The following is a 10603-nucleotide window of genomic DNA, read 5'->3' on the forward strand; positions in this document are numbered from 1 at the left end:
GGTGTGTTTGTCGAGATCCGATGAATTGTGGGTTTATGATCAAGTTTATCTATGAGAAATATTTGAATCTCCTCTGAATTCTTTTATGTATGATTTGTTATCTTTGCAAGTCTCTTTGAATTATCAGTTTTCTTTGGCCTACTAGATTGATCTTTCTTGCCATGGGAGAAGTGCTTAGCTTTGGATTCAATCTTGCGGTGTCCTTTCCCAGTGACAGTGGGGGCAGCAAGGCACGTATTGTATTGTTGCCATCAAAGATAAAAATATGGGGTTTATATCATATTGCATGCGTTTATCCCTCTACATTATCTCATCTTTCTTAATGCATTACTCTGTTCTTTGTGAACTTAATACTCTAGATGCAGGCAGGAGTCAGTGGATGTGTGGAGTAATAGTAGTAGATGCAGGTAGGAGTCGGTCTACTTGTTGCGGACGTGACGCCTATATACATGATCATGCCTAGATAATCTCATAATTATGGACTTTTAGATCAATTGCTCGACAGTAATTTGTTCACCCACCGTAATAATTATGCTATCTTGAGAGAGAAGCCACTAGTGAAACCTATGGCCCGCGGGTCTATCTTTTGTCATATAAGTTTCCCATCTACTTTTATTTGCATCTTTTACTTTCCAACCTATATCATAAAAATACCAAAAATATTTATCTTAACATATTATCTCTATTAGATCTCACTTTCGCAAGTTTCCATGAAGGGATTGACAACCCGTTTATCACGTTGGTTGCGAGGTTCTTGTTTGTTTGTGTATGTGTGTGGGACTTTCAAGGAGCCTCCTACTTGATTGATACCTTGTTTCTCAAAAACTGAGGGAAATAATTATGGTACTGTGCTGCATCACCCTTTCCTCTTCAAGGAAAACTAACGCAAGCTCAAGACATAGCAGGGATGCAGTGGGCGCAGATAGAGAAATGGTTTACGTGACAACCCTTTGCAGCGTTTGCCATTTCTTTGGATTAGTGGCACTGATTTGAACCTTACCCGCGCTTCCGGTTATTTCATGAAGGACAAGGGAAAACATGGTTGAATTTGTTAATATGAGGCCAAAAGAGCCACTCCCATTATTGTCATTCTTTTAGACTCATGTGTTTTGTTTGACCATGGCTGTGATGATAAACACTTTCAACAAACATGCCAGTTCTGCTTGTGAAAATTCATGACTGAAAAACCTATCATACGAGATCTGTTTAGTACTCATGTATTATGGCCGTGGATTATTTAGTGTGTGCTTGTTGTGCCTTGTGTATTGTAGTCTAATTAGCTTCTGTTAGGGGATAATCTACTAGTTATAGCAAGATTTTATTCTTGTGCCGTGGAATAGATGGTTCATGTGTACTGCGATGTACTAGTTGAGCTCCGCTGGCTGTACTAGTCGAACTCTGCTCCTTCTAACTCATATCAATTTGCTCTTGCTGCTGTACAAGTGATGCTTGTGTGATTGTTGATGGACATGAACTAGCAAACTTTGTTGTTTTGCAACTGAATGAATGCAACTTCACTTTGTACATCACCTAGCTTGCTGTTGCGGTGGCTGTCGATGCTGGTGAGCCTGCAACATCTTCGATGACCTGCTGGACCTGGACACCTAAGGTATGCCCTGCTCCCCCTCCTTCCACCCTCATCTCATGTGCGCCAAGTCCATCTCTCTCATGTTCATGTAGATCATGATGTACCAGAACCCTGCAACAGAACTACTGATGATATGCAAACAACAAATGGAAACCATGTTCTTTCCAATTAAAGGGTCTAATTGATATCACTCCTTTTGGCAGATATAATATGTATCCTGACTTGTTATTTTCTTCTCTAGAAAATTGTAGACATGATTCTTTAGTTCACCTATTGTTTCATAGACATATATCTGCATTTCTGTTGCTTTATCATACATTCGATCCATAAATCTGCATTTATGTGAAATTTTGTTAAAAATATATTTTACAGATAGTCTATAGACGAAACCTGGAGGTTTGAATATCTACTCCAAGAATGAAAATGCTACTCTAATGCCTTTGTGTTCACCCTTTTACAGGAGCTCCATGCCTAGGAAATTTCAAGTTTGAAGTGGCTTGTTCTAATAGTCCAGAAAAGTGAAGAAGTCTGGAGTGTATTTGTGGTAGGAGTTATATGTTTTGATAGTATCACATGTAATGGTCAAATGAATTATGTAAAGATTGTGCTATTAGCCAAAATTGGCATGTGGTTTGCTAATTCTCTTTTGTTTGCTGTTCTGATTGAAATAATTGTGTGGAAATTGAAACATTGGCTGTCTTTAATTAGAACCTCACAAGTGGGACCTAATAGTATTTGGCATATAAAAAGGCCATTTTCCAAATAATATTCACAGGAAAAAAACCTAAAAACTAAGGAAATGGACTGTAAAAGGATGAGTTCCAATGAGAAATAGATGCGGCCCAAGAAAGAAACGGTTCAAAAAAGGATCATGACCCTAGAAATAAAAAGGCTGCAATGTTGGGCTTGCCCTATGAAGTGGATAAAAAATTGACAGGAAAAATTATATAGAAAAGCTTAATTTTTGGGCTTGGCCCATGTAAAACACCGAATCGGACCGGGCTAAATCTTATGAACGACCTTTTCATTTGGTCGCAATTTTGCCACGTCAGCTTGCCATGTCGGATCCGACGTGGCCTGAGTAGACAGCTAGCAACCAAAACAGAAGGTCATAGAATCCATGACCTTTTGTTTTGGTCATGGAATTCCATGACCTTCTCATAGAGAAAGTCGTTCATTTCAGTTTATGACCGCCAGCTTTTGACCTTCTGTTTGTGGTCACAAAAAGGTCGCAAATGAAAAACAATGACCTTTCAGTGACCAATAGTGATTGTCGCAAGTTGACATATTTCTTGTAGTGCTGGCCACGACTGAAGCTTTGGCAATGCGGGATGGCTTGAACTTCGCATGGTCTTTAGGACTCCCGTGAGTGGAGGCGCGGTCCGATTCATTGACAGTGATTGAATCTTGTGATGGCCAGACAAGATGGTGGGATGAAGCTTCCGCAATTTTTGCTGAGTGTGTAGATGTTTCGACTTTGATTGCGAAGGTCAAATTTAAGCATTGTCCTCGTAATTCAAATAAAGCGGCGCATGTGCTACCCAACCATAGTTATTGTAATAAATTTCTAGTAGTTGGACAGATGAGCCCCAGGGATGTCTTGTCTTAAACCTTGTGGATGGTGTGATCCCTATTTAAGCCAATAAAGTTAGCCATGATGGCCTTCCCTCAAACAAAACTTATTAACATAGAGTCCAGTGCCAGTTTATGTTTTTCCATGTTTTTGAGTTTCGTAAAAAAGGAATATCAAACGGATTCCAAACAGAGTAAAACTTTACGATGATTTTTCTTTGAACAGAAGACACATGTAGGACTTGAGAACCATATCAGAAGAGTTCCGAGGCGACAGCAAGGCTGCAGTGCCCCCCGGGGTGGGGGCTGCCTTGTGGGTCCCTCGGAGCTCCTCTTACCTTATTCTTTAGCCTATAAATTCCCAAAAATTCCCGAACCACCAAAAGCGAACCAAAATATATTTCCGCCGCTGCAACCTTCTATTCCCGTGAGATCCCATCTTGGGGCATTTTTCGGCATCCTGCTGGAGAGGGATTTGATCACAGAGGGCATCTACATCAGCCCTATTGCCCTTTCGATGAAGCGTGAGTAGTTTACCACAAACCTACCGGTCCATATCTAGTAGCTAGATCTCGCTTCTTCTCCCTCTTTGATTCTCAATACCATGTTCTCCTCGATGTTCTTGGAGATCCATCCGATGTAATCTTCTTTTGTGGTGTGTTTGTCGAGATCGATTAATTGTGGATTTATGATCAGCTTATCTATGAATATTATTTGAATCTTCTCTGAATTCTTATATGCATGATTTGATATATTTGTATTTCTCTTTGAATTATCGATTTCGTTTGGCCAACTAGATTGGTTTTTCTTGCAATGTGAGAGGTTCTTAGTTTTGGGTTCAATCTTGCATGATTTGACAAAGTCACAAAGTAGGGGTAGCGAGACACGTATTGAATTGCTGCCACCAAGGGTAAAAAGATGGGGTTTTCATCATATTGCTTGAGTTTATCCCTCTACATCATGTCATCTTACTTAAGGCGTTACCCCGTTCTTTATGAACTTAATACTCTAGATGCATGCTAGATAGCAGTCGATGTGTGGAGTAATAGTAGTAGATGCAGGCAGGAGTCGGTCTGCTTGACATAGACGTGATGCCTATATTCATAATCATTGCCTCGGATATCGTCATAACTTTTTGCTTTTCTATCAATCTCTCGATAGTAATTTGTTCACCCACCATACTATTTGCCTTCATGAGAGAAGCCTCTAGTGAAACCAATGGACCCCGGGTCTACTTTCCTTCATGTATTTTCATATCTGTATATCAAAAATACCTTGTTGCAATTTATCTTTTACGCGTTAGTAATCTTTTATATCTATCTCTATCAGATCTCACCTTTCCAAGTGACCGTGAAGGGATTGACAACCCCTTTTTCTTGTTGGTGCATGTGTTTAATTATTTTTGTAGGTGCATATATTGGGGACTTGCGCCTTTGTCCTACTAGATTGATAACTTGGTTCTAACCACGGGAAAATACATATCTCTACTTTGTTGCATCACCCTTTCCTCTTCAAGGAAAAACCAATGCAAGTTCAAGAAATAGCACTCGTCGCTAGTGTCTCCATCATTTTCTCCAACTATTTCGTGTACTCCGACCACTATGGCTGACATATACTCAATCAGGGAACACGACCTTACCTGGCCAATAGAATGTTGACAATAGCTCGGTGGATCAGTAGAGTGGGAGCCGCCTAGCTTCGCGGAGACGGTGGAGAGGGGCAGGAACGCAGGCATGAGGCATGAGGCACTATTGCAGAACCGGGTTATAGCCCCGGTTCGTAAGGGGCTTTAGTGCTGGTTCTTCAACCGGCACTAAAGGGTGGGACTAAAGGTCCCCCCCCCCTTCAGTACCGGTTCTGCATGAACCGCCACAAAAGTGCCACCACGTGGCACGAGCCGGGCCCGGGTGGCGGGAGACCTTTAGTACCGGTTGGTAACACCAACCGGTACTAAATGTTTGGGCTGTTTTGGTTTTATTTTTTATTTGTCCTTTAGTTTTGTGTTTTCAATTTAATTTAGAGATTGTTTTTACATTATAATGAGTTGTTAAATCATTAGGTGAAAGTACCACAGATTAGTTTCAACTGGGATGCATGCATGGATCCTAGCTAAGTGATCAAATTATATATGCCATATCCATATTACTTGATCACTTATATTAGGTGAGCAAGTATTATGGATATGGCATATACTTGATCACTTAGCTAGCTAGTATCCATTCAGTTGAAACCAATCTGCGGTTTCTTTCATAAATGATATAATAACTCATCATAGTCATCATTAGCACTATTTAATTATCATAGTCACTACCGCTATCTAATCACCACCAATATATACTAGCTTAAATAAGAAACATTCACTTGTACCAGAAAGAAAGATATCATCGAGTTCAACATGGTCATGACTATAAGCGTTCATATTTAAGACCACAAAAGCAAATCACTCTTTGAGATTAAGTTCAAAATGAAGAGCACGCAGAGCATGCTAATCAGTCATGCTGCTCTCTCTCAGGTAAAATAGCATAGAACATGTATAGATCTCCCGATTCATCATATTGGAGCATGCTAATGAACCTGTCTCCTAATCGTGGGTTGCGCTTCTGATTGCTACCCCTAGTACTTCTCTGCGATCGTGGACAATTCAGCTCTAGTCTTTCACTATTATGCATTCCTCGCTAATCTTGAACGCACTAAAGTGCATTATAGGAGGTCTTGGCCGTAAGCTAACAATTCTAATGCGACCTTTAGTCTCGATCCACTGAGGCAGAACATTCATCGGGAGTCCCTGTTGAAGAACATCGTATAGTAACATACTTAACAATGAAGTTTAGCTTAAAAAATAATGTACGCAAAAGATGCACTGAGGAAAAATAGTAAAATCTTACCGTCTTTCCTAAATAGATGTGACCGTAGTTCAATGCGATCACTATTGGTCGCACGTTTTGAGTACTAAGATATTTAAGTCGAGAAAAATAATTTGTCTTGACAGTATGAAGATCCTCAAGCCATGAAACATAATGACTTATCTCCTCGCAGTTTAGTTCTGCCCCGGGACAGTGAAAGGTCCTGTCTAGCAAGCGCTGGACAGGTTTGCTTGAATGGAAATAAGTTGTCAGTAGAAATTAGTTGTCAACTTTTTTGGAAAAAACAATATCGAAGACATAAATATGGTTGACAAACTCACATAATGGTAGAACTAGAGGCGTCTGCACATCGACCCAAATGTCTCTATTACCTTCAATATCCTCTTCGGGACGAATATCAAAGGTGATAAACATATCAGGCTCAAATCCATAAGCCTTGCATAGTGCTTGCCAAGTTTTGCATTCAAAGTGGGTGTAGGTTTCTTGATTGTATAATTTGACGTTGAAGGTATAACCATGCTCTGTCTTCAAGTAAACTCTCTCTACCTCCATAGTATTGTTAGGACTGAAACCTATCTTATCCAAGACAAAAATTCTTGCATGGCAGGGATACGCTAGTAGAATAGTGAAAATTTAAAATAATAAGTTGAAGCAAATGAAACATATATAAGTCACTCTTAATTATGAAATAAGACTTGTCATTGTGACTTATTGTATCCACTTCGAAGGTCTCATCCAGCCTGATGCTGAAGCGCCTATCATCAACTAGGAAATTTTTGTCACACACGCCGCATTGGTCTTCGCAGTCTTCGCACATAATGAAATCGTTTTCATCGTCAGACGACATTTCCTATATATGTTCACAGGTGAAATATTAAACACCTATTAGTTATATTAATTCAACTAATTAGACTAGTTCTATTAATTCAACTAGCTAGTTCAACTAATTAATTCAACTAAGCACTTACTAAAAATATACCTAAATAAAGTATAGCTCATAATTCAACTAATTCAACTAACTAGTTCAAGTAATTCAATTAATTCAACTAATTAGACAAGTTCTATTAATTCAACTAGCTAGTTCAACTAATTAATTCAACTAATTAATCAACTAGCTAGTTCAACTGATTAATTCAACTAATTAATTCACCTAAGCACTAACTAAAAATATACCTAAATAAAGTATAGCTCCTAATTCAACTAACTAGTTCAACTAATTCAACTAATTCAACTAATTCAACTAAACTAGTTCTATTAATTCAACTAGCTAGTTCAACTAATTAATTCAACTAAGCACTTACTAAAAATATACCTAAGTAAAGTATAGCTCATAATTCACCTAATTCAACTAACTAGTTCAAGTAATTCAATTAATTCAACTAATTAGACTAGTTCTATTAATTCAACTAGCTAGTTCAACTAATTAATTCAACTAAGCACTTACTAAAAATATACCTAAATAAAGTATGGCTCCTAATTTAACTAACTAGTTCAAACTAATTCAACTAAACTAGTTCTATTAATTCAACTAGCTAGTTCAACCAATTAATTCAACTAAGCACTTACTAAAAATATACCTAAATAAATTATAGCTCCTAATTCAACTAACTAGTTCATCTAATTTTTACTAATTCAAATAAACTAGTTCTATTAGTTCAACTAGCTAGTTCAACTAAACTAAGCACACTTACTAAAAATAAACCTAAATAAAGTATAGCTCCTAATTCAACTAATTCAATTAACTAGTTCAACTAATTCAACTAATTCAACTAAACTAGTTCTATTAATTTTCTCACCAAAAAGTATACCTAAATTTTAATTAGATGATCAAATCTCATCATATACCTAAATTTAATATATATTAATTCATCTAAAATTAATATAAATTCATCTATAATAAAAAATATAAAAAGCTAACTCATCTAACATTATATATCTCATTCTTATATAATCTAACATTTATATAATCTAGCATTTTGGCATTAAACGTTTGTGCGTGTGTGTGTGTGTGTGTGTGCATGTGTGCATAAGAGGCCGCCGGCGCAAGCGGCAGGGGGGCGGCCAGGGCACGCAATCGATCTTACAGCGAGGGGGTTAGCATCGACGGCGATGATGGCGATGTACAGGGGTGACGATGGGCCCGGGGGGGGCGGTGCGACGGGGACGGGGTGGCGACGGGGGTGGGGCGATGAGGGGCAGCAACAGGGGGCGGCGCGACGGGGGCGGCGCAACGGCGGAGGCTCGATGGGGGCGGCGACCACGATGACGGGGGCGGCGATGGGTGCGTCGCGAGGACGGGCGCGACGAAGATGAAGATGATAACTGAAAATTTTCGTAAGTGGTGGTTATATAGGGGAGGCCTTTAGTACCGGTTGGAGACAGGAACAGGTACTAAATGTTAAATTTGGCCAAGCGAATCGGCGGGAAGCGACCCCCTTTAGTACCGGTTCGTGCCACCACCCGGTACAAACTGGTACTAAAGGTGGTGCGCTCCCGTTCCGCGGTGCTCATTGTTTAGCCCCACCACGCCAAGGGAAGGGCAGCTGCACTGGTTTATAAACCCATCCGTGGCTGCTCCTTCGAGCTCCTATATAATGTAGGCCTCTGGGCCTAACTTTGCCGCGCTACCCTGTGAGCTTGTTGGGCCTTATGGGCCTGCATATGCACGCCCAAGGCTGAGCAAGCCCACTGGGCAGCGCGGTAATATTTTTTTCATATAGTTTCTTCTATTTATTTGTGAGTTTTTTTTTGCCGTATTTAGAGTTTCTTATATTTAATATTTGTGTGTTTTATCATTATATTCATATTTGTAGTGATTTTTCAGTTCATTTTCTGGTGCTTTTCACTTTCACAGTGATTAACCTCTGAAAACAAATCAGTAATCACTAGTAGAAAAGGGTCAAATCTGAGACACATTAGTGCCGGTTTGCATTTGAGCCGGCACTAATGTGTCCATTAGTGCCGGTTCAAATAGCTAGGCGGGAGGAGATCTTTAGTACCGGTTCATTGCGAATCTGTACTACCGGTTCGTGGCACGAACCGGTACTAAAGATGCTGGGGCCCGGCCAGCACCTTTAGTGCCGGTTCATGGCACGAACTGGTACTAAAGAGGTTGTGGCAGGCTATTTTTAGTCCCACCTCGCTCCCCTAGCAAGATTTTTACCACCTTAAATATGTTACTTCTCAAACTATCACAACCATTTGGTCTTCATTGAACTCTATGTGTATAATTTGTGGACTCAATATGAGTCTTCACCGGTTTCTAAACCGTTGAGGACTCATATTGACAATTCAGATTGTACACGAAAAGATCATTCATAATCAATGTATTTTTGATGTATATTTTATACAAGTTTACGCCCTCACTCTCTCCACTCACTCTGTCTCCCCCTCAATCCCGGCTGCAACTCACTTCAAAACTAGACGCACTCATCCGTTACACGGGCACTTCATTTTTTTAACTTATTTGAACTCCAGACTTTTGTTGAGCCGGCATTATTTAGCATTCGAAGCAACGTCATCAATTTCCAACACGTTCTGACATCATTTGATGTTTTTCAGTCACCGATTTGTTTAGATCAAAGCTAAATGATCGTGAAATTGAAAATCACTACAAAACAAACTCTGAAAATGTTGAAGGTATCATCATTTCACCCGCATAGCATGTGCGAAAGGGTAGATAGGGTCACAGCAAAAACTGGACACACTTCGTGTACAAACTAGACAATCTCTTTCGGAGTATCAGTGTTTCGGATGAGAACTCATCGGTTACACGGGCACTTCATTTTTTTTAAACATATTTGAACTCCAGAATTTTTTTGAGACGGCATTATGCAACATTCGAAGCGACGTCATCAATTTCCAACATGTTCTGACATCATTTGCTGTTTTTCAGTCATTTACCAATTTGTTTAGAGAGCTAAATGACAATGAAATAGTAAATCACACCAAAATGAACTCTGAAAATGTTGAAACTTGGGATGGTATCATCATATCACCCCCATAGCATGTGCAAAAGAGTAGAGAGGGTCACGTCAAAAACTGGATGCACTTCGTGTACAAACTATACAATCTCTTTCGGAGTATCAGGGTTTCGGACCAGAACTCATCTGTTACACGGGCACTTCATTTTTTTAAACTTATTTGAACTCCAGACTTTTTTTGAGCTGGCATTATGCAGCATTCGAAGCGACGTCATCAATTTGTTTAGATAGTTAAATGACCATGCAATTGAAAATTACTCCAAAATGAAGCATTATGCAGCATTCGAAGCAACTAAAGCAAAAATATTCACAAAGAAACTAAATACAGCTAAAAACCTACTCAAAAATAAATAGAAGAAAAAAATAAAGCTGAAAAGAAAAAACTATATAAAAAATTACTCAAAAATAAATAGAAGAAAATAAATAATGCAGAAAAGAAAAAAACTATATAAAGCAAAAATATTCACAAAGAAACAAAATACAGCAAAAAAAACTACTTAGAAATAAATAGAAGAAAAAAATAAAGCAGAAAAGAAAAAACTATATAAAAAATTGCTCAAAAATAAATAATGCAGAAAAGAAAAAAACTGTATAAA

The 10603-nt window shown here is 38.9% G+C and overlaps 2 non-coding genes across 2 annotated transcripts; both read left to right on the forward strand.

The window, feature by feature from the left end:
- The first annotated feature begins 979 nt into the window (after positions 1 to 979).
- Positions 980 to 1065, forward strand: LOC119327149. Its single transcript, XR_005158426.1, has one exon. It is a non-coding gene; the product is annotated as a small nucleolar RNA U36a (small nucleolar RNA).
- A 52-nt stretch (positions 1066 to 1117) lies between these two features.
- LOC119326964 lies at positions 1118 to 1208 on the forward strand. Its single transcript, XR_005158305.1, has one exon. It is a non-coding gene; the product is annotated as a small nucleolar RNA Z223 (small nucleolar RNA).
- Positions 1209 to 10603: the final 9395 nt, after the last annotated feature.

The sequence above is a fragment of the Triticum dicoccoides genome, chromosome 6B (genome assembly GCF_002162155.2).
Source record: "Triticum dicoccoides isolate Atlit2015 ecotype Zavitan chromosome 6B, WEW_v2.0, whole genome shotgun sequence".
Lineage (NCBI taxonomy): Eukaryota > Viridiplantae > Streptophyta > Magnoliopsida > Poales > Poaceae > Triticum > Triticum dicoccoides.